At 43.3% G+C, this 21,192-nt stretch overlaps 7 non-coding genes across 7 annotated transcripts; all 7 read left to right on the plus strand.

Moving 5' to 3' along the window:
- Positions 1-409: 409 nt before the first annotated feature.
- Positions 410-482, plus strand: trnar-ucg (transfer RNA arginine (anticodon UCG)). Its single transcript has one exon. It is a non-coding gene; the product is annotated as a tRNA-Arg (tRNA).
- A 507-nt stretch (positions 483-989) lies between these two features.
- Positions 990-1,063, plus strand: trnai-aau (transfer RNA isoleucine (anticodon AAU)). Its single transcript has one exon. It is a non-coding gene; the product is annotated as a tRNA-Ile (tRNA).
- Positions 1,064-1,382: 319 nt separating this feature from the next.
- Positions 1,383-1,455, plus strand: trnar-acg (transfer RNA arginine (anticodon ACG)). Its single transcript has one exon. It is a non-coding gene; the product is annotated as a tRNA-Arg (tRNA).
- A 1,104-nt stretch (positions 1,456-2,559) lies between these two features.
- Positions 2,560-2,648, plus strand: trnay-gua (transfer RNA tyrosine (anticodon GUA)). Its single transcript is given in 2 exon segments — positions 2,560-2,596; positions 2,613-2,648. It is a non-coding gene; the product is annotated as a tRNA-Tyr (tRNA).
- Positions 2,649-2,762: 114 nt separating this feature from the next.
- On the plus strand, positions 2,763-2,835 carry trnar-acg (transfer RNA arginine (anticodon ACG)). The gene has a single exon. It is a non-coding gene; the product is annotated as a tRNA-Arg (tRNA).
- A 316-nt stretch (positions 2,836-3,151) lies between these two features.
- Positions 3,152-3,223, plus strand: trnah-gug (transfer RNA histidin (anticodon GUG)). Its single transcript has one exon. It is a non-coding gene; the product is annotated as a tRNA-His (tRNA).
- Positions 3,224-3,939: 716 nt separating this feature from the next.
- Positions 3,940-4,028, plus strand: trnay-gua (transfer RNA tyrosine (anticodon GUA)). The gene is given in 2 exon segments: positions 3,940-3,976; positions 3,993-4,028. It is a non-coding gene; the product is annotated as a tRNA-Tyr (tRNA).
- Positions 4,029-21,192: the final 17,164 nt, after the last annotated feature.

Here is a 21,192-nt window from a genome sequence, read left to right on the forward strand (position 1 = left end):
AATTTAATCATTATTATCTAAATATGGTTTCATGTAGGAATGTTTGATTTAAAATTGGGCGAAACAAAAGCAATTACACTTAGGACAAGTCAAATTTAGGGTTGGGGTTATTACAATCTCTTCAGTATATACCCAAATCCATTCATTTAGTCACCACTCATAAGGAGTCACCAGAGGTGAGCGTTGGAAGGAAGATCGACTGATAGAACGAGATCCTCCAGTCGTGGTCAAAATGGTCTGATCCCTAAACTCTTCCACTTGAGGCAGCAACTGGTTCTAAGCAAGAAGAGGGCCCTCAACCCTTTTCCAAATAAGGATCAGAGCCTCAGACTTGGAGGTACAATTTTATTCCTTGCTGTTTCAGACTTGGCAGCAGACCACCCCTGTACCGGCCGGATGACTCAGGTGAGACCATGTGGCCTAAAGGACAAGGCGTCTGACTTCGGATCAGAAGATTGAGGGTTCGAGTCCCTTCGTGGTTGTCTTGTTTAGTTGTATGCTGTCATATATGTACAGAAATCAAGAGCACTGTACTGAGTACTAACCAAATAAACACATGGTGAAAGCTGCTAAGTACTTTGCTAGTTATACTCCATGTCAGAAATCCTCTGAATGGCATGCCATTAAAGTCGGACGATTTTACCAGTCTGTTACTGGTAAAAAAAAAAATCCAAAGTTAAGCTGATGTTGCGCAATGATCTTGGCTTCCCCATACTGCCTACACTCAAGCAGTACAAAAAGATGAGAGACTTGAATGAGGAAGTTCTATCACGTCGAGTCATTGTAGCATATAACAAATGATAAAATAATTGCATTCAAAGCATTTTTTGAAGAACTAAAAGTCTTTCAACTCACCTGCTGATAACATCCAAATCCGCAATACCAAAGGCAAGCTGTATAGAATGTTTGTGTGACTTAAATAGGTAACAGAGAAAACACTGAGAGCACTTATTCTCGCACAAATGTGCTCATAGGGCAACTCAAAATCAGGCCGGTTAGCTCAGCTGGTCAGAGCGTGGTGCTAATAAAGCCAAGGTCATGGGTTCAATCCCCATACTGGCCAAAGTTTCACAGACATCAGTGACAATGCCACATGTGTAGGTGCCCTTCCATAACACATGACTTTTAAAGATATATCAATATATTTGATGCTGCTTGTCCTGGAACGGATCACAGGGGAAGCAATGTGAGCAGTTGGTAGAGCGGAGGACTGTAGGTGCCCAACAACAGTTATCCTTAGGTCGCTGGTTCAATTCCGGCTCGAAGGATGTGCTAAGCTTTTGTATACAGAGGCTCTTTTGGCCAACTCCGTCAATCCTTTCAAAGCTTTTCGAATATGCTGTTTTACGAAAGACTGTTCCACTCTCTATCGAACTTGCTAAGGGCTAGTGGCGCAATGGATAACGCGTCTGACTACGGATCAGAAGATTCTAGGTTCAACTCCTGGCTAGCTCGGCACACTGGTTTTAGTCTCTCACTTCTCCCACTGCTATAGAACAGGATCGCTTTAAACCTTCTACTCCCTGGGTATCCCAGCTCACTTACGCCCCAAAGATACCTCACAGTGTGTCGTCTTGCAACACATGTGGCTGACCCCACACCGTAAGGAAAGCTCGTCTTCCTCTTTATCTCTGCTGTCAATGATTTTGCTCCAAACACAAAAAAAAAACATGCCTGCCAGCCACATGCCGCAGAGCTACATATGCTATCCTTGGGATACGAAGTTGTTTGGGATCACATCAAAGCCACACACGACAACAACCCACAACCGGCCGTGATCGTATAGTGGTTAGTACTCTGCGTTGTGGTCGCAGCAACCCAGGTTCGAATCCGGGTCACGGCAACCCCCCGACCGAATTTGTTTGCATCGCTGAAAAAAGATCCCACTTTCAACTTAGATTTCTTAAACTTTTAAAAAAATTATTTTGTCTACAGGCCTCTGTCCCGTATCAAAGGTCTGAAAGAATCAAACAGCACAAATGCAGAAGGTCTGCCCATTTAAAGAGCATAAAAGGGGTCAAAGTATCAAACAGGCCCCAATGAGAAATAGTGCCTTTTTAATGAGTCGCCAAGGCCGCATATGTTCTGTGTTTTTTAGCTCTTCTAAAGGGAGGGTTTTCACACACCGCCACACCCAAAGTATAAACATCCTAACAACAGAAGATGAAAATCGTGCGCCAAAAGAATGGATGGATAGACCTGACAAAAAAGAACCAAAGAAAAAAGGCTGGACTTTTGCGCTGGACAATGTGAGGGTATATTGAGGATCAACATCTGTGTTGGACGATGTGGAGACTTTCCCAGATAGATGCCAGATATGTTTTTGTAAGGACTAAATGCATGATAGAAACTGAGGCTGATTTGATCTGAAACGCATCTGAAACTGATGGTTTCTCATCACTTTTTGTGTTTATTTAACTGATAAACAGGCCCAAGCCCCTGGCTCCCTTCCATAACTCATTTGGTACAGCAGAGAACTGCAGGTGTCCCATGATACGCATCTTAAGCCTGGTTACATGCATTCATACAGGATTCATGAAAAGGATGTGGGCTTTGCTCCCTTCGATAGCTCAGTTGGTAGAGTGGAGGACTGTAGGTGCCCATCAGCAGTTATCCTTAGGTTGCTGGTTCAATTCCGGCTCGAAGGATGTGCCAAGCTTTTGTATACAGAGGCTCTTTTGGCCAACTCCGTCAATCCTTTCAAAGCTTTTGGAATATGCTGTTTTACGAAAGACTGTTCCACTCTCTATCGAACTTGCTAAGGGCTAGTGGCGCAATGGATAACGCGTCTGACTACGGATCAGAAGATTCTAGGTTCAACTCCTGGCTAGCTCGGCACGCTGGTTTTAGTCTCTCACTTCTCCCACTGCTATAGAACAGGATCGCTTTAAACCTTCTACTCCCTGGGTATCCCAGCTCACTTACGCCCCAAAGATACCTCACAGTGTGTCGTCTTGCAACACATGTGGCTGACCCCACACCGTAAGGAAAGCTCGTCTTCCTCTTTATCTCTGCTGTCAATGATTTTGCTCCAAACACAAAAAAAAAACATGCCTGCCAGCCACATGCCGCAGAGCTACATATGCTATCCTTGGGATACGAAGTTGTTTGGGATCACATCAAAGCCACACACGACAACAACCCACAACCGGCCGTGATCGTATAGTGGTTAGTACTCTGCGTTGTGGTCGCAGCAACCCCGGTTCGAATCCGGGTCACGGCAACCCCCCGACCGAATTTGTTTGCATCGCTGAAAAAAGATCCCACTTTCAACTTAGATTTCTTAAACTTTTAAAAAAATTATTTTGTCTACAGGCCTCTGTCCCGTATCAAAGGTCTGAAAGAATCAAACAGCACAAATGCAGAAGGTCTGCCCATTTAAAGAGCATAAAAGGGGTCAAAGTATCAAACAGGCCCCAATGAGAAATAGTGCCTTTTTAATGAGTCGCCAAGGCCGCATATGTTCTGTGTTTTTTAGCTCTTCTAAAGGGAGGGTTTTCACACACCGCCACACCCAAAGTATAAACATCCTAACAACAGAAGATGAAAATCGTGCGCCAAAAGAATGGATGGATAGACCTGACAAAAAAGAACCAAAGAAAAAAGGCTGGACTTTTGCGCTGGACAATGTGAGGGTATATTGAGGATCAACATCTGTGTTGGACGATGTGGAGACTTTCCCAGATAGATGCCAGATATGTTTTTGTAAGGACTAAATGCATGATAGAAACTGAGGCTGATTTGATCTGAAACGCATCTGAAACTGATGGTTTCTCATCACTTTTTGTGTTTATTTAACTGATAAACAGGCCCAAGCCCCTGGCTCCCTTCCATAACTCATTTGGTACAGCAGAGAACTGCAGGTGCCCCATGATACGCATCTTAAGCCTGGTTACATGCATTCATACAGGATTCATGAAAAGGATGTGGGCTTTGCTCCCTTCGATAGCTCAGTTGGTAGAGTGGAGGACTGTAGGTGCCCATCAGCAGTTATCCTTAGGTTGCTGGTTCAATTCCGGCTCGAAGGATGTGCCAAGCTTTTGTATACAGAGGCTCTTTTGGCCAACTCCGTCAATCCTTTCAAAGCTTTTGGAATATGCTGTACCACTCTCTATCAGATTTGCTAAGTGCTAGTGGCGCAATTGATAACGCGTCTGACTACGGATCAGAAGATTCTAGGTTCAACTCCTGGCTAGCTAGGTACGCTGGTTTTAGTCTCTCACTTCTCCCACCCTGCACCTCAATAAACAGATCAGCAGTGGGGTACAATCTTTCATCCCCATGTACACAGCAAACTGATATTGTTTCAGAGGGACATACATAGCCAGTTGGTACATTTGTCCTGTGCACCAGAGTTTGTGTACTACCAGTGTCTATTAAAGCATCCAATTCTTGTTCACAAATCTTCACCTGGGTGACTTTATTTGAATGTTTCATCTCAGATTTAATATCCACATTCTGGTGAGGCACTGAACACATCTGAGATAACTTGCTTTGATTCCTGGGACACACAGGCTTTGTGTGGCCTTCCTGTCCACAGAGGTAACACACAGGTGGTCTTTTACCTGACTTGAAGGTGTTTGCAGACTGGTTTTCCCTTGAAAAGAGCTTGCCCACACTTGTTGCTGACCTCTGATGATGTGGAGAGGCCTGTGGTCGACGTGAGTCTCTAGCAGCCTTCCATGCACTGTTGCTCCATGGCTGACTCCTTCGGGCAGCGACAAATACATCTGCCAGTGTGGCAGCTTCTGCAGCAGTCTTTGGATTGTGCTCCTTGATCCAGACCTAAAGCTCAGGACACAGCATTCTCAAAAATTGTTCCAAAATGATCAGCTCACCAACTTCCCTCACAGTTTTATTTTTAGGTTGAATCCATTTCTCATAAAGTTCTTTCAGCCTTACATATAATTCCTTTGGACTCTCATCAGTAGCATCAAGAGAGCGGAATCTTTGCCTATAAGTTTCTGGGTTTACATCATATTTTTGCAAAATGGCAGCTTTTACCTTCACATAATCCAGGGAATCATCCACATCCATGTTCACATAAGCACTTCGGGCCTTACCAGTCAGAAGAGGTATTAGATGAAAAATCCAGTCTGACTTGGACCAGTGACAAGCAGCTGCAATTCTCTCAAAGGTGGTCAGGAAATGTTCAATATCATCTTCAACAGTTAATTTTTCCAATCTAGGATGATGAATATGCCCAGACTGACCTGTTAGACTGGAAGCTGAGTCAACCCCAGGTTGAGAAGTTACTTGAGTCTGGTAATCAGTTGAATTTCCAACCAGCCCTGAATCATTTGATGTAGGCTCATGGACAGGAGCTGTCCTGGCATGTACTCCTGTCCACAAAAGCCGAAACTGGTGTTGTAAACTCTTGAAGCGCTGTTCTTGTTGTGCAGATTCCTCTCTCTGCTTTTTATCCTGAACTTCCTGCTGTCCCATGAAGGTCTGAAGGATTCCTGCAATATCAAGCAAAGTTGGCTCCCTCCGTCTCTGGCTGCTGCAAGGCCTCTTTGGTCTCCACTCTATTTCCTTTCCTGGGTCGCACACCATTCTGCATGGCTCAAAAGATTTGTTGGGGGAGTAACAAAAAGAAAAAAAAAATCCTGTCTCCTCAACTCAAGAATCCCACTTCTGACACCATATGTGAGGGACCACGTCAAACCAAGAGAAGAGACTGGAAAATTATTAGAAAATAGGGTTTCTTTATTTAACCCAAAAATCCACTACAAAATACTGAGCTCATAAAAGAGGTCAAAGAAACAAAACTGAACTCAGGCAAAAATGTGAACAAAGTATCTGTACAACCAAAACATAACTGACCTGAACAAAGAAATGACACACAAGGGTAAATGCTGGCTGATCAGACCAGTAACACACACATTAGGGGTAACTAAACAAAATACAATCACCAACTACAACAAATACCACATTACAACCACATTAGTAAATAAACTAACCACCCAAAAATAAGAGCAAAAGTCTTACAATTTAAATACAAAAATCACTTAAATAGGAAAACTTATTTAACTAAAGAACTCAAAATCTCCTCCCCCCCTCGAGCAGGAACTGATGGTTCAGTCCAATCAGTGTTTGCATGCTCAACTCTTGTCAGGCAACTCCCACAGAACAACAGGTAAATACCAGTAAAAGAAACATAATTAAATATACAGAAACCACAGGTTGAGAAAGTAACTAAATGTGCGCGCTTACAAATAGAACAAATGGATTTAACCCAAACAATAAACATTTTATTGGAACTAAAGTGATGAAAGTGATGTGTAAAAGAATACTACATAAGAGAGTCGCTGACTTTAGAGTGTGGCCATGGGTTTGGCCATCACAGTCATCATAGCATGTATACCTGAGAAAACCCTAACCTGAGAAAAAGTTAAATGCCTTAATTGTTTGTTCACATAATTATCAATCAATAGATCTTAAATAACAATTGTTTTCACATATCTTCCTTTAGGTCACAGAATGGTAAAAGGCCGTCTGAGGGCTTTAGGCCACAGAGTTCAGTGGACAAGACTGTGGGATTCCATGCACCGGGTTGATAGTCTAGGAATACTACAGAGAATGACAAGCCTCGGATGTGTTGTGAGAAGGACCTACAATGTCGCAGGTCCCCTGTCACTCGTACATATAGATACCAACCACAAGTTAATCAGGTAAGTTGACAGCAAAGGACATCACATGGACATTATATATCTACATATCGATTTAAAAAATGATCTATGGCATACATTCTCCAGATTTCTGGATTCTACTGGTGTAATGGACCACGATGTACAGTAGCTGCATTAAACAATTGATACATTTTTATTTTACAGATATGGTGTGGTAATGTTTGGTGGAATAGATGGCTTTTCAAGAAAGGTCAGTGTCCCCATGGAGATTAAAGTGTGTGATATAATATTCAATGTAATTTCCTTAATGCTATACTTACCTTTCTGGCATTTTTACACTTTTCTTTTGTAATCTTAAAATGTTCCGAATAAGCTTATGGCACACTAAAATGTAAAAGCAATCCACCATATGTGGAAACTCGTCAATATTCAATTCTCATATATTTCTGATAGAAGTCCGACCAATCGTTTTATTCGGACCGAATAAAATGATTTGCCGAGCTTCCTGCCTGTCATCTGTCCCCACGCCCCTCCCCGTTTCACTCACTCTGCTCATGGTGCGTTCAAGTTGTACTCGGGAGTCGGGTACACGCAAACTACAAAGCAGGCCGCGCTAACATTAGCCTGGTAGATCACAAGTTGTTTATATTCGGACAAGGCGAGCGCGAGAATAGCTTTGGTGGACGCGGTAACTGGAACGCTGATGATAACTCGGCTGTGACATCATTCCCAGCTTCCCAACATTTCATTCATTTATTGTTTTTATATTATTGTAGTTGATGTTTATGATCCTTCCCCAAGTGGAGGAGTTCAAGTATCTCGGGGTCTTGTTCACGAGTGAGGGACGAATGGAGCAGGAGATTGACAGACGGATCGGTGCGGCGTCTGCAGTGATGCGGGCTCTGCACCGGCCCGTCGTGGTGAAGAAGGAGCTGAGCCAGAAGGCGAAGCTCTCGATTTACCGGTCAATCTATGTTCCTACCCTCACCTATGGTCACGAGCTGTGGGTAGTGACCGAAAGAACGAGATCGCGAATACAAGCGGCCGAAATGAGTTTCCTCCGCAGGGTGTCTGGGCTCTCCCTTAGAGATAGGGTGAGAAGCTCGGTCATCCGGGAGAGGCTCGGAGTAGAACCGCTGCTCCTCCGCATCGAGAGGAGTCAGATGAGGTGGCTCGGGCATCTGGTGAGGATGCCTCCTGGACGCCTCCCCGGTGAGGTGTTCCGGGCCCGTCCCACTGGGAGGAGGCCCCGGGGAAGACCCAGGAGACGTTGGAGAGACTATGTCTCTCGGCTGGCCTGGGAACGCCTCGGGGTCCCCCCAGAAGAGCTGGAGGAAGTGGCCGGGGACAGGGACGTCAGGGTCTCTTTGCTCAAGCTGCTGCCCCCGCGACCCGATCCCCGGACCAGCGGAAGATGATGGATGGATGGATGGATGGATGGATAGTTGATGCTTAATAATGTATTTCTGTGGTGTTTATGTTTTCCAAATCCTCACAAAGATCATGTACCTACATGCTGCCAAAAACAATAAGGCATCAACAGCCCAAGATTTCTTCCTTCAGGCTGTAGAGACAACATGCTATGTAACATGCTAGATCTTGTTTTGAGGTTGCTCTTTATGTTTACATTAGAGTTTTTGAAAATTTAAAAAGAAATGTAAAGTTGCCTTTATAAAATTGTTGACCCACTGACATAATCATAATATTATACAGGTCCTTCTCAAAAAAGTAGCATATTGTGATAAAGTTCATTATTTTCTGTAATGTACTGATAAACATTAGACTTTCATATATTTTAGATTCATTACACACTACTGAAGTAGTTCAAGCCTTTTATTGTTTTAATATTGATGATTTTGGTAAAAAAATAAAGAAAAACCAAAAATCCCTATCTAAAAAAATTAGCGTATTTCATCCGACCAATAAAAGAAAAGTGTTTTTAATACAAAAAAAGTCAACCTTCAAATAATTATGTTCAGTTAGGCACTCAATACTTAGTCGGGAATCTTTTTGCAGAAATGACTGCTTCAATGCGGCGTGGCATGGAGGCAATCAGCTTGTGGCACTGCTGAGGTGTTATGGAGGCACAGGATGCTTCGATAGCGGCCTTAAGCTCATCCACAGTGTTGGGTCTGGTGTCTCTCAACTTCCTCTTCACAATATCCCACATATTCTCTATGGGGTTCATGTCAGGAGAGTTGGCAGGCCAATTGAGCACAGTAATACCATGGTCAGTAAACCATTTACCAGTGGTTTTGGCACTGTGAGCCGGTGCCAGGTTGAGCTGAAAAAAGAAATCTTCATCTCCATAAAGCTTTTCAGCAGATGGAAGCATGAAGTGCTCCAAAATCTCCTGATAGCTAGCTGCATTGACCCTGCCCTTGATCAAACACAGTGGACCAACACCAGCAGCTGACATGGCACCCCAGACCATCACTGACTGTGGGTACTTGACACTCGAATTCAGGCATTTTGGCATTTCCTTCTCCCCAGTCTTCCTCCAGACTCTGGCACCTTGATTTCCAAATGTCATGCAAAATTTGCTTTCATCCGAAAAAAGTACTTTGGACCACTGAGCAACAGTCCAGTGCTGCTTCTCTTTGGCAGCTCGTTCATGCTCGCACTATTTTCTTAGCGGTGGCGGAGTAATATCAACGAACATCCAGTACAAAATGTCAAATAAAACACGACAGAAGCAACTTTTCGCCACAAATTTGATATGGATTACCAGTGCACACCAGTAACCACTCCGGTGAGTTGATTATTTTGAAAATGGACGTTTATTGTGCTTTTACGGACCTTTGTAGACATGCGCATGATTTGCCATTCTGAAGCAGGTTGTGTGGGAGAAGGATGTCATGACATGCTCATGACTTCTGGCCTAGTTACATCCTGGGCCTTGTTGACTGGTTCAGAATATTGTTGATAGTTAGAAGGAGCGTGTTTATGATAAACTGCGAAAGCTAGGCGCCTCCGGAGAGGGCCACGTACACTTGTTATGATAAAACGGTATAAAAGGGTGTCACTAGATGAGCTCGTCGGACATTTTGTACATTCTGTATGCACATTTGCTGTGACGGTTTGTTCAATAAACTCCCCAATGGACGGCTGACCAACGCGGGATTCGACTCTAATTTCTCCACAACATAATGGTGACCCCGAATTCGTGAGAGTTTGCATCTGGATCCCGGCGGAGCGTGTTCGCTGTGCCCCGACAGCCGACATCGGCTGTTACAAGCCGGCAGGTGGGATTTTGTTCCTACCATTACGCAGTTGATCTCGGTTAGTGGAGCACAGCTGACGGCTTCTTCCGGCTTCCCCAAATTTAAAAGAACACAGGAGAGAGACGGATCCTGCACACGGTAAGCCCTTCCATTGTTTACTTCTGCGCAGAGGGGCTGCTGAAATTGTTTGGGAAACTGTGGGCCAAGAGGTGCCGTATGTGTGAATTTGGATAAAATTGGGTGAACAGCAGCTTATGTGAGTTGTAAAGCAGACAGCTGTGAGCAGTTGGTCGGGCTATGGTGTTGTTGTATTTTTGTGGTAATTAAGAAGGGCTAGTCGCTGCGCTCCGGCCAATTGTGAATCGGATGAATTCAAACTGGATTAATTAATAGCTGTAAAGTGGCGGGCAGGTTGTTGAGCAATCGCCAATAGTAACTCTTGCGTTCTATCAGCCATCCTTCAATGCATGGGGGGGGGGACACTGACGGGAGTACGGGGTACACTAGACGCATTAAATATACGTGAAAATTATTTTCACTAGTCAAGGAGTAAAACGAATACTGATAATTGATTGACGGGCGAACATTAAAGTTCAACGGTTGAATCAATCAGGCTTTCAAAAAAAACTCTGAAATGAAAAAATCCAGTTCTATGAGGAGCACATTTTAAGTATATATGTTTATATCATTTTATATATCTGCCTAGAACTCTTTGGAGTTATCCGAGACCTCAGTATAAAGACATTTTGAGAAGAAAATTCAAATTCGTTTATGAAATTGGCCACAGGAGATTATTATTGAGAGGTCACAGCGAAGCTGGTAAAGTACACGTCAGCATCTGTTGCTTTGGTCAGAGACCATATCACAAGGCTTGTAGGGAAAACACATTTTGTATTCCATATATTGCCGACACCAACATCTCCTGAAAAATTAAAAGTCTAAATGAAAGAAATTGATAATTTAAAAATGTGAAGATTTGAACGGTGACTGACAAAACTTTTGACCGACTGACTTGAATGTGTGGGACCGGTCTCTGTTGTCTGTCAATGTGTGTGTGAAATCTGATGTTTGTGTGAATCAAGAAAGAGAAGAAAAGAGAAAAGGTTCTGACTCATATCATCCCTTGACTTTTGAGTATTCGTAGTATTTTAATTTACACTCAGATTTGCTTCATTATTATAACTGGCTTTATGGTCATAATTTGCTTCACTGGTATAATCTGCTTAATTGTGATAGTTGCCGCATTAATAACTTGGGGAAATAAGGTGTTGTGCCGAAATGTGCTGTTATTTTTAAACGCTGTGGGTTTCTTTCTTTAAGACTCTATATTTTCGTTGAGTGCATCTTGTTATTATTGAGTACTGCTGTGATTGGGGTTAAGTTTCTAAAGTTCTATTCTTAACAGGCGAGTGAAGGTGTTCTGGCTCTCAGGGGGACAGAGGGTGCTGCGCGCTCCCGCGGCTGGTGTGTGGGTGCGTGCTCTGGCCTTGACAGTTCTCTGCTGCTGCAAATGTTCGTGTGTGATCACATTTTCTTTCCTTGTGTCTTCCAGGGGCACTTTATGGTTGAACTGTAATAATTATTAGTTTTCTTTAGGTAATGTGCTAGTTGCGGAGTTGTTATCAGTCGAGTAATGAGGGTTTCGCAATTCTAGAGGAGAGGTTGCTGTCTCTAGTCAGGTTGAATGTGACATTCCTGATAAAGAAAGTTTTTCGCTTATGCATTGTTTCTGTATCTTTTGATTTGTAGTTTCCCTGTCCACAGCGTGTTAAATTGTATTTCTCTCTCTTTCTTAACAAATGCCATTTCGAGGTGAAGAATAGTGCAACTGTTATTTCTGTGTTAAATTGTATTTCTTCTCTGTCCAGCTGAAAGTTTGTATTTCCTCCTTTTCTCAACTTGTAATATAAGTGTGACAAACGCCATTTTGAGTTGGGGTGTGGTTCAATTGTTATGTCTGGTTCAATTGTTATGCTTGGGAGGAGCTAATAACAGTCTAGGAAGTAGAGGTAATGGTGTGTTCATATTTGATTTGTTAGAAATTCACGTGGTGCATTGGAGGCAGGCTTAGAGGTGGGTTCATATTTTATTGGTTAGAAGTTACGTGTCTCAGACGTGTTTCACTGGAGTTAGAGTTAGAGGTGTGTTCAGATTTCATTGGTCAAAAAATATTTTTATTTCATTGGTCAGAATTGACGTAGCTGTGACGTACATTGGATCATCTGGATTGGTGGAGGACATTGTGTGTGGATTGGATCGGAAGCATCCGGAGGTGAGCAAAAGTTGGGGCAACGCCTTTAGCCTGAGTCACTTCATACAGAGTAAGCATTAACTGAGCTTTTGATTAGTAATAAATTAACATTGGGTAGTATTAGCAATACAGCAAGTATTGATTAGCAATAATTAGTATTGATTAGCAATCACTAGCGTTGAATAGCATAATTAGCATTCAATTAGCATTGGTCAACAAGGAAGCTAGCATTGATTAGCAATAGTTAGCATTGGTTAGCATTAGTAGCATTTGCTAGCATTTCATTAGCCATAATTAGCATTGATCAGAAAGACAATTAGCATTGATTAGCAATAGCAATAAGGCAAATATTGGTTTAAATCTTAATTAGCAATAGGTTAGCATTTATTAGCAACAGCTAGGAAGCTAACATCAATTGGCATTGGTTGGCAAACATTAACATTAGCAATAATAGTAACCGAACTCCAAACCAGAAGTCAAAAAGCTAAATTAGCCTAACATTGAATTAACATTGGTTTAATTTAATTTAAAAAAAAAAAAAACAACCTAGAGCATAAGCTTTTAAAGCTAACGTAGGCTAACCTTAACATTAGCATTGACAACATCCAATCCAGTAATTAGCTGCATCTAAGCTAAATTTAGCCGAGCATTAAATTAGCATTGATTAGAGTTAAATAATTAGTGCATTTAAATTGACTTTCAAAAAAAAAAAAAAAAAAAAAAAGGGGGAATACGAATAATAAATAAGGGAAATTTAGAAAATAGATAAGTAAATAAAAAGAAAAAGTCAAAAGACAATAGAAGGGAACTAACTAGGTGAAACAATGGATGTAACACCAACAATAATCATCAGCGCCAAACATCCTGAACATTCCAAAGATGTTAAAAAGATATCTCTAAAATGGGAAAAACGAACAAAAAATAACGTCTCACCCTGGCCAAAAGGTGGCACTTTCAATGTAACTACCTGTAAGATTATGGAACAAAGGATTAAAGCTTACAAACCAAAGGACAAAAGCAAAAAGAGACAGGAAAAGAGAGAGCTTGAATTAAAAGTTTTACATTTCTTTGAAAATGCAGAGCTATTTCCAACACTGCCGGGAGCAGCAAACATACAAGGAGATTCTGAAATAAAAGATCACAAAATATCTCATGAACGTCCAGAACTAAAAATAGCTACATCAAGCAGTCATGGAGCTCCTGAGCCAGACGCCATCTGTAATTCAGATCAGGCAGGGGGACAGCTCCCACAATACCAAAAATCACCCGAACTGGCATCTCCAGTTCAAAAGGAATCTTCTGAAGAACATAAGAGTCCAACAGCGTCAGCACCGAGTTTGATAGAAATGACGCAGGGACAGTATGTGCCGTGGCAGACGCTCGACCTAGGGGGGCTGGTTGCTCGATTGCCGGACATTCACAGAGGTGCAAGTAGATGGATAAGAGCGTTTGAACAAGAGACTGTGGATAAACTGTTGACTGTGGGACACATTAAGGCAGTGTGGGCACTGTGTTTTGGAACTTCTACCATGGAGGGCATTTTGAGACACAGTGAGAATGACTGGATGTTGAGCCACCGAGCTGATGGAACTGACTTTAATGCATATCGAGCTGCACTCTGGAGAGCGTTACGAGCTGAGTTTCCTGCGGGAGTGGACCTCGAAGCATTAAAGGGGGAGCCACTGTCAGGAACAGAGAGTCCGGCGGTGTACATTGCACAACAATTGAAGAAACGGAGACAAGAGTCTGAGGGAGAAATCGAGAAGAGCCCAGCTTGGGTGACATTGTTCAGAGTTTCCATCAAAGAGGCTCTGCCTGCCCCAGTTCAGGGGCGGCTGGAGGATGTGGTGGGGCTGAATTCAATGTCACATGGACAATTCCGAGACCACGTGGTGCATGCAGTAAACAAATACAGAAAAGAACTGAAACGGAAGGAGCAGGAGAAGGATATGCAAAGGGAACTTGCACGGTTGCAGTTAGAAGAACTGCAAGCGAAGCAAGAGGTACGAAATGAGGCCATGACAGCGGGGGCCGCTGAACAGCCGTCACAGGGGCAAGTCCATCGTCGACCCTGTCAAAGGTCAAGAAGAGGCGCACCAGGAGGACGAAGGTCCTCGGGGGCATGTTGGGCCTGTGGCGAGAGGGAACACTTTGTTTACAGCTGTCCGAGAGCACCGAGAAACCCGAGTGTTCGGCAGGACCGTGGCCAGTCCCTGGGGGGCGGAGCAAGTGGCCCGGCAGGTCCAAGGCGTTCCTCTGGCAGAGGAATCCCAGTATTGGTTTACATTGACATATAGAGGTAAGAAGTACACTTACACCGGATGTACTCAAAACGGTTTAAAAACCGCCCTCAGGTGTGTCATTATTACAAAACAAAACGAAGTTTTTAAGTTAAATGTATCACGACTACTAAGTTTCTAAAACTTGAATTTAAATAGGTCACTGTTACTAGGACAGAGCAAAACAGAGTTTCTGAATTTAAAATTTAAATGTGCCACTACTACGAAGTTCTAAAATTTGAACGGAACAAAGTTTCTAATTTAAATTTTAGCATTGATAGTCTGAATTAGAGTATCTAGTTAGCCCATAGGGAATTACTGATATCTCTCCATCCCACTTGGAGGGAGTAAGAAAAGCGCCATGTCCAACATAAATGAATAAATATCTAATGAATAAATAAGTAAAATTAAAATACAACAAGTATGATCTTCTTTTGGGAGGATGATGCAATAAAATGTGCTTCCTCTGGAAGGAATCATGAAAAATCCAAAGATCAAAGGTTGAAAGCACAACTTTGAAAATTTGAAACGAAATTAGCAAAAGTCATCCAAAACGGGCAACATTAGTATATGAGAAGCCATTTTTCTTATATGTCTCCAATAAAAACCATAAGATTTCAGAACTAATAAATCAGAGTAGGTATGTTGTGACTCAGGCAGGATGTTTGCAGGTTGTGCATCATTTGGCACGTCCAGATGTGAGAATACAGAGGTGTACTACATCGGGTCCTGCAGATGTCATTCCACGTGAGTTTGAAGGAGAACCACATGAGCGTGTGTCAGAAGCTGTGAGATACATTAAACTGAGACCTGACTTAGAAGCAACTCCACTTGTTCAGGCTGATGTCACTTATGTTGTGTATGGATCATGTTGTGAGATCATTTGGGTAATCACGAGGTTTTGCAGTTGTGAAACAGGAAGGTGGAACTTTGTGACGGTGAAAGCTGAGAAGTGTGAACGGCCATGTTCGGCACAGTTGGCTGAACTGAAGGCACTAACGGAAGCATGTTGACTGGTGAAAGGTAAGGTTACGAATGTGTACACAGTTTCTGCATATGCTCATGATATTTTCTCTTCATTTGGAGCAGTTGTGAAGCAGAGAGGGTTCAGGAGGTCAGACGGAAGTCCAGTGCGACAGGAGGTCCAAATGAAGGAGCGGATTGCAGTCATGAAAATTGAAAATTGGCAGTGATACAGTGTCAAATAATCGTAAAGGTAACAAAATGGTTGGTAAAGGTAATATCGTGGCTGATGAAGCAGCGAAAGTAGCATCAAAGTGCCAGCTTGCTGTTTTGGCACCAATGGTGTTACTGGAGCCAGAGGTCGCGCCATCACAAGGATATTGGTCATACATATTGGATAAATAGTCGTAAATTTTTTTTGGTTAGAGAATCGATTCATCTGTTTGTCATTCCATCAGAGATTAGCTCAAATAATGGTTAAGTGTTTGGTTATAAAAGTGCAAGAGGCATTCTGCAGCAGCTGCGAATCAAGCAGCGCTGTGGGGCCGTTTATCATCCACAGAGTCAAGGGATGCATGAGAGGATCAATGGAACCTGGAAAGTGGAATTGAATTGAATCTGTGCTTCAACTAAACTAACTAGATGCTTTGCCGCTTGCACTAATGAGCTTTCGTATGCAGACTCATAGAGTCAGGCACTAACACCGCATAAAATGCTAACGGGTCGACCCAGGCCGCCACCTCAGTTCCCACTTGAGCAGGTGCAAACAGAGTGGACAGCTTACATGAAGCAACTAACTGCAGTCCACAGAACAATCTATCTACAGGAGGAGTTCAGAGACTTGAGTCTCAAACAGCTGGTTGAGGGGCCAGTGGTGCCAGGTGACCAGGTGCACATCGAAGTGTTCCGAGGGAAGTGGCTTGAGCCAGGACAAGAAGGGCCGTACACAATGGTGCGAGCAACGCCAACAGCAGTTCAAGTGGAAGGTAGCAACACATGGTACCATTTGAATCACTGCACTAAGGTTCGAACTAAAGGCACAGACGGAGTCCGAGGGAAAGGATGAACGAGAGGAAGAGGTTAAGATTTCTGACACTGTGAGACTGTGAGCATCCAGGTGTGGGTGGCCGACAGCATGGGCTCAGGAGAACGAAGCCTGGAGATGTTGGACGGGATCCCGCAGACAGGAGAGGCTGGAAGGGTCCCGTGATGAAGCCACCCCGCAGGGAAGTAGCCAGCCTGGGTCAGATGAGTATAATGCAACAATACACACCCACTCAGACCATGCCACGCCACAGACTTTGCCAGCAATACACACGAGAGCTAGTCGTGAAGAGGTATCTGCTAAGCTTGAATTTAAGTTCATGGAATAAACGATTTGAGGAAGTGTGGATCATGGGTCCGGTGGAGGAGACGACCAAATCACCGCCTCTGGACGCCACGAAAAAGGGGCAATCTGGTAAGATCATGTCAGATCGGGTCAGAAGGAGTTGTTCACAATGGTTGTAAGAATAGAAAGATTTCACGGGAAAATCTAGGGGGATTTGATACCATTAGCACTACAGGACAGAATAATCATGTTAATCCAAGAACAGACGGAGTGTACATGCACAGGTGGAGTCGGGAAAACAGTGTAACTGTGGAAAATGGGTTAAGGCAGCACAGGATACGTGGTATAGATGGGCATGGTACACTACAAGAGAACTAACGGCGACGGAGTGTCTCATATGCGCAGACGCTCCAGGAGCATTGCCTGTTGTGTTCCAGAGCCACACACCTTCAGGGACTGTGCAGTGGTCCAGCAGCGGGAATGCAGAGAAGGTAGGTTCACATCGGAGGAGGATAAACGGTTATTGTTTCCTATGTGTGGTATTAAGTGCAGATTGATGTTCGGGCCAAATAAATTACATAGTTATTTTCAAAATAAGGGAGGGCCACAAATTTGAGTCTTCTTGTGCTGAATTTAATCTGAGTACATCACAGGAGGGGCCTCCCACTGATTATAGAGTAGATTACGATGGTGAGTTTGAATGCTTTTGGAACTCGCGTAGGTAGTACTAATGTTAAATGAAAACAAGATTTATTGGGATTTATTTATTTGGATCAAAATGTGAAAATATAGAAATGATCATTTTAACTCTATATCTTTTTGGGGATCAGACACACCTGATAGCTGAGAGTTACTGGATGTGTGGAGATCATGTTTTGTTAAATGTGCTACCCAACAGGGAGATAGGTTTTTGGGCACTGGTGAGGAGGAACACATCAGTTGTGGTAGTGTATGACAAGGTAAACGAGATGCGAGGATTGGATGTGGAAGAAGGGAGAGTTAAAACAGATAGTGATGACTACATCATGGATAAGCACGTTTACTTGGATGCTATATTACAGCCGAAAGGGATTCCTTTTGAGCTCAAAGCACGCAGGGAGATTGCAGCTGGATTTGAGGCTGGTTTGCAGGGAATCATATTTAACAAAATGGGGAGTGGACTAATTACATATAATACAACCAACAGAGAATTCTTAGCTACACGAGTGAAGGGTTTGCAGGCTTTGGAGAACAGCTACATGAGACGAATATGATGGCTTGGTAGAACAGACAAGTTTTAGAATGGATATTAGAAGGGAAAATGGTGTGTGCCAGATGGTTGGGAAAATGTTGTACATTTACACCCGGGAACACTGCAGCAGCTGATGGAACGGTTACAACAGCCGTGAAGAAGTTCAGAGAACGGAGAGAGGAGCTGACGTGTGATGCTGGTGGAGGTGAACGGTGGTGGACTGGTCTGTTTGGGATTTTGGGAGAAGGGGGAGCGATGACAGTTAAGGCGGGAATAGCAATATTGTTGATAGTGAGAATGGTTCCCCTATTGGTGTGTTGCATTATACCCATTCTGAGAAGGTGTTTGCTGCAAGTGATGTTCAAACAAACAGCGGAAGGAATCTGGAGGCAGATGACCATGCGAGACCAGGCCTGAGGACCAACGCATGGGAAGAGCGGGTCAACGAATGAAGGTTATCAACGGGCGGTTCACAAGTTTCTTTCTTCGAGGGTGGAACCAAGTATAGCCTGACAGGGAGAAGAGATGCTGAAGATCTCTTTGATTGGGAGTGACGTACTGGCGACCTCTCCTCCCAGAGTTAGCTTAGCAGTTCCAGACCCAGCCGGACGGATGTTCGGCCAGAAGCAGACGACACCAGAGCACAGGAGATGGGACGGGACTGAAGGGGCTGCATTACATTGCATTTTATTACTATTGTTGTGTGATAATCCATAATTTTATGTATTGTACTTGATACAAAACGGTGATTAACTGATTTGAAGGTGGTGTATTCAGTCTATGTGTATTATCAATCAAAACTGATCACTGATATGTCCATTGCCAATTGTGTCAGTCAACTGTTCGGAGTGCGACCTTGGTAAAGTGGTCGGTCGCCAGTGGGGGGGGCCGTAGGTGAATTTTCCCAAGATAAGAACATGAGTTACGAAAGTAGCAGCCGGTGGGTTTTTCGCACCTATGCACTGCGAACAGTGGACAAGTGTGATGGCAATGTAAAACTTGTAGTGTTGTTGAAATCAATATCGTGTAATTTAAGTTAGTCATTGAATATGATTCGAGTAGACACATATATATATTCCTTTTCATGTATTCAAAATGGTCCCGTTGATTGATATTGTAGAATTATTAGAATAATTTAGGGTTTATTATGGTAATTAATTCTTAATTAACTATGTGGGATGATTTTCTTTTATTTTAGATTATTTCTTTATTAAATCACTGATAAGTGATTTCAGGGGGGACTATGTGGGAGAAGGATGTCATGACATGTTCATGACTTCTGGCCTAGTTACATCCTGGGCCTTGTTGACTGGTTCAGAATATTGTTGATAGTTAGAAGGAGCGTGTTTATGATAAACTGCGAAAGCTAGGCGCCTCCGGAGAGGGCCACGTACACTTGTTATGATAAAACGGTATAAAAGGGTGTCACTAGATGAGCTCGTCGGACATTTTGTACATTCCGAATGCACGTTTTGCTGTGACGGTTTGTTCAATAAACTCCCCAATGGACGGCTGACCAACGCGGGATTCGACTCTAATTTCTCCACAACAGTCTAAAGACCAGAAGACCACCAGAGACTTTTGTCGTCTTCGTTTTTATGGAGCTTTGAAGCAGCGCCGCAGGTAAGTTTTCCATCTTCATCGTTAGGACGGTTCGGCTCCGGTTCAGTCTTCCTGTTTGGAGCGACACGGTCCACACGAAGCAGTGTTAAAAGCACCGCCAAAGCCAATAAATGCGCTGTGTTAGCCTTCCATTATCGGCATGTTTCTGATAAAGATGGAGGTACAAGTGTTTAATGAGGTTAATATATCCAAAATGTTTGTTAATCTGGTTGAGTGGCATCTCTTTAGCTGCAAACAGCATTTTATTTCTGTTTCCCTCCTTCTATCCAATGTTCAGCTGTTTCTGCTCTATAAGAGTTTATCTGCAGGGTTAGAAGCTGCTTCTCCTGGTGATATATTGTTCCACTCGTACGGCGCTCTGCTCACTGTGGCTGTTTTTAAATGCGCCTTAAAAACAAACCTTGACTTGTCTTGTTATGACTCAGTCTCCCTGCAGCTGTCTTTTTGTTCATCTCCTAAAAATCCAACTCATTTAAAGCTCTATATAAAGCACTTTGCTGCTTTGTTCACAGAGCATATTCATTGTTTCATAGATCTGCTGCAGTTAAACAGTTCAATGATTTAGTTCAATACTACAATGGGTTAATGAGATCAAATCTAAATATTGATGATAACTATTAACTCAGAATTGGTGAAAAGAGGCAGAGGAGAAATAATTAGAGCAGCTAAATGTTTAAAGTGGTGTTAATCTGATCTCTAAAAGGATGAAGGCTAACCTTTACTGCTTTAAGATGCTAACAAACTGTCTGACATCTGACTGTCTGGCCTTGCTGTTAAATCCTGATAGTTTAACATATGTCACATAGCTGCTCTGCTAGGGGAGAGGCTCGGGGGCGAACCTTTGGCCGCTCTGGTGGGGGGTTTATGGGGGACAAAAAGGGATTGGGCTGGGGGGTAGATCTGAGCCCAGCGTTGACCCGCTCCATCATCTGCTCAGTGAATTTCAGGTGAGGGGAGGAGGGAGAAAGGGAGGGTGAGGAGCGCAATGACCTGTCAGGGCTTTGGGGGCCTGGGGAAGGTCCTGGTCCTGCTCATTGGTGCTGTTGAGAGGGTTGGGGGCAAATAAGGACCCCTCTTCTTGCCTCTGATGTCTCTCCTTTCCGAAGCTCTTCCCGGGTGGGGGCAGATGGAGTTCCTCCTCAGGGCTTCTGCTGGGCTTTGTTTGTTCCTCTCTATGAGATAACTCCTGGTTTATCTCAGTCTTGGCCCCGAGCACAGATGGATGACGTAGGAAGTAAAATAAGTTGGAGGTGAACAGTTTCACCCTTGTCTTGTTCAAATTAAATCCATTTGCCTTAAAAAGAAGCCTGCGTTCCCCAAAAAATTTTAAAATGATGAATAAAATGCACTGAGTGGTCAGCACATGCCGATAAAAGCCATTTATTCAGAGCCAACACCCTGCAGAATCTTTGCTCTCCTCCTCTGACGGGTGGTACAGGTCCACTGATGAATACAGCTGCATTCAGCGAGCTCACTGCGTTTAATAATCCAATAAAGTCCCGTTTCACAACCTCAGATTGTTGCTGGGACATATCGTTTGACCCTGTATGCAGAACGATGTTTGTCACAGATGGATATTCATCTGCTATTTCAGGAATTCTCTCCTTCATATCGTTGACCATATCCCTGGGAAAGCAGAGGACCTCAGTGTTCTTACCG

This window comes from Odontesthes bonariensis, chromosome 8 (assembly GCF_027942865.1).
Source record: "Odontesthes bonariensis isolate fOdoBon6 chromosome 8, fOdoBon6.hap1, whole genome shotgun sequence".
Taxonomy (NCBI): domain Eukaryota; kingdom Metazoa; phylum Chordata; class Actinopteri; order Atheriniformes; family Atherinopsidae; genus Odontesthes; species Odontesthes bonariensis.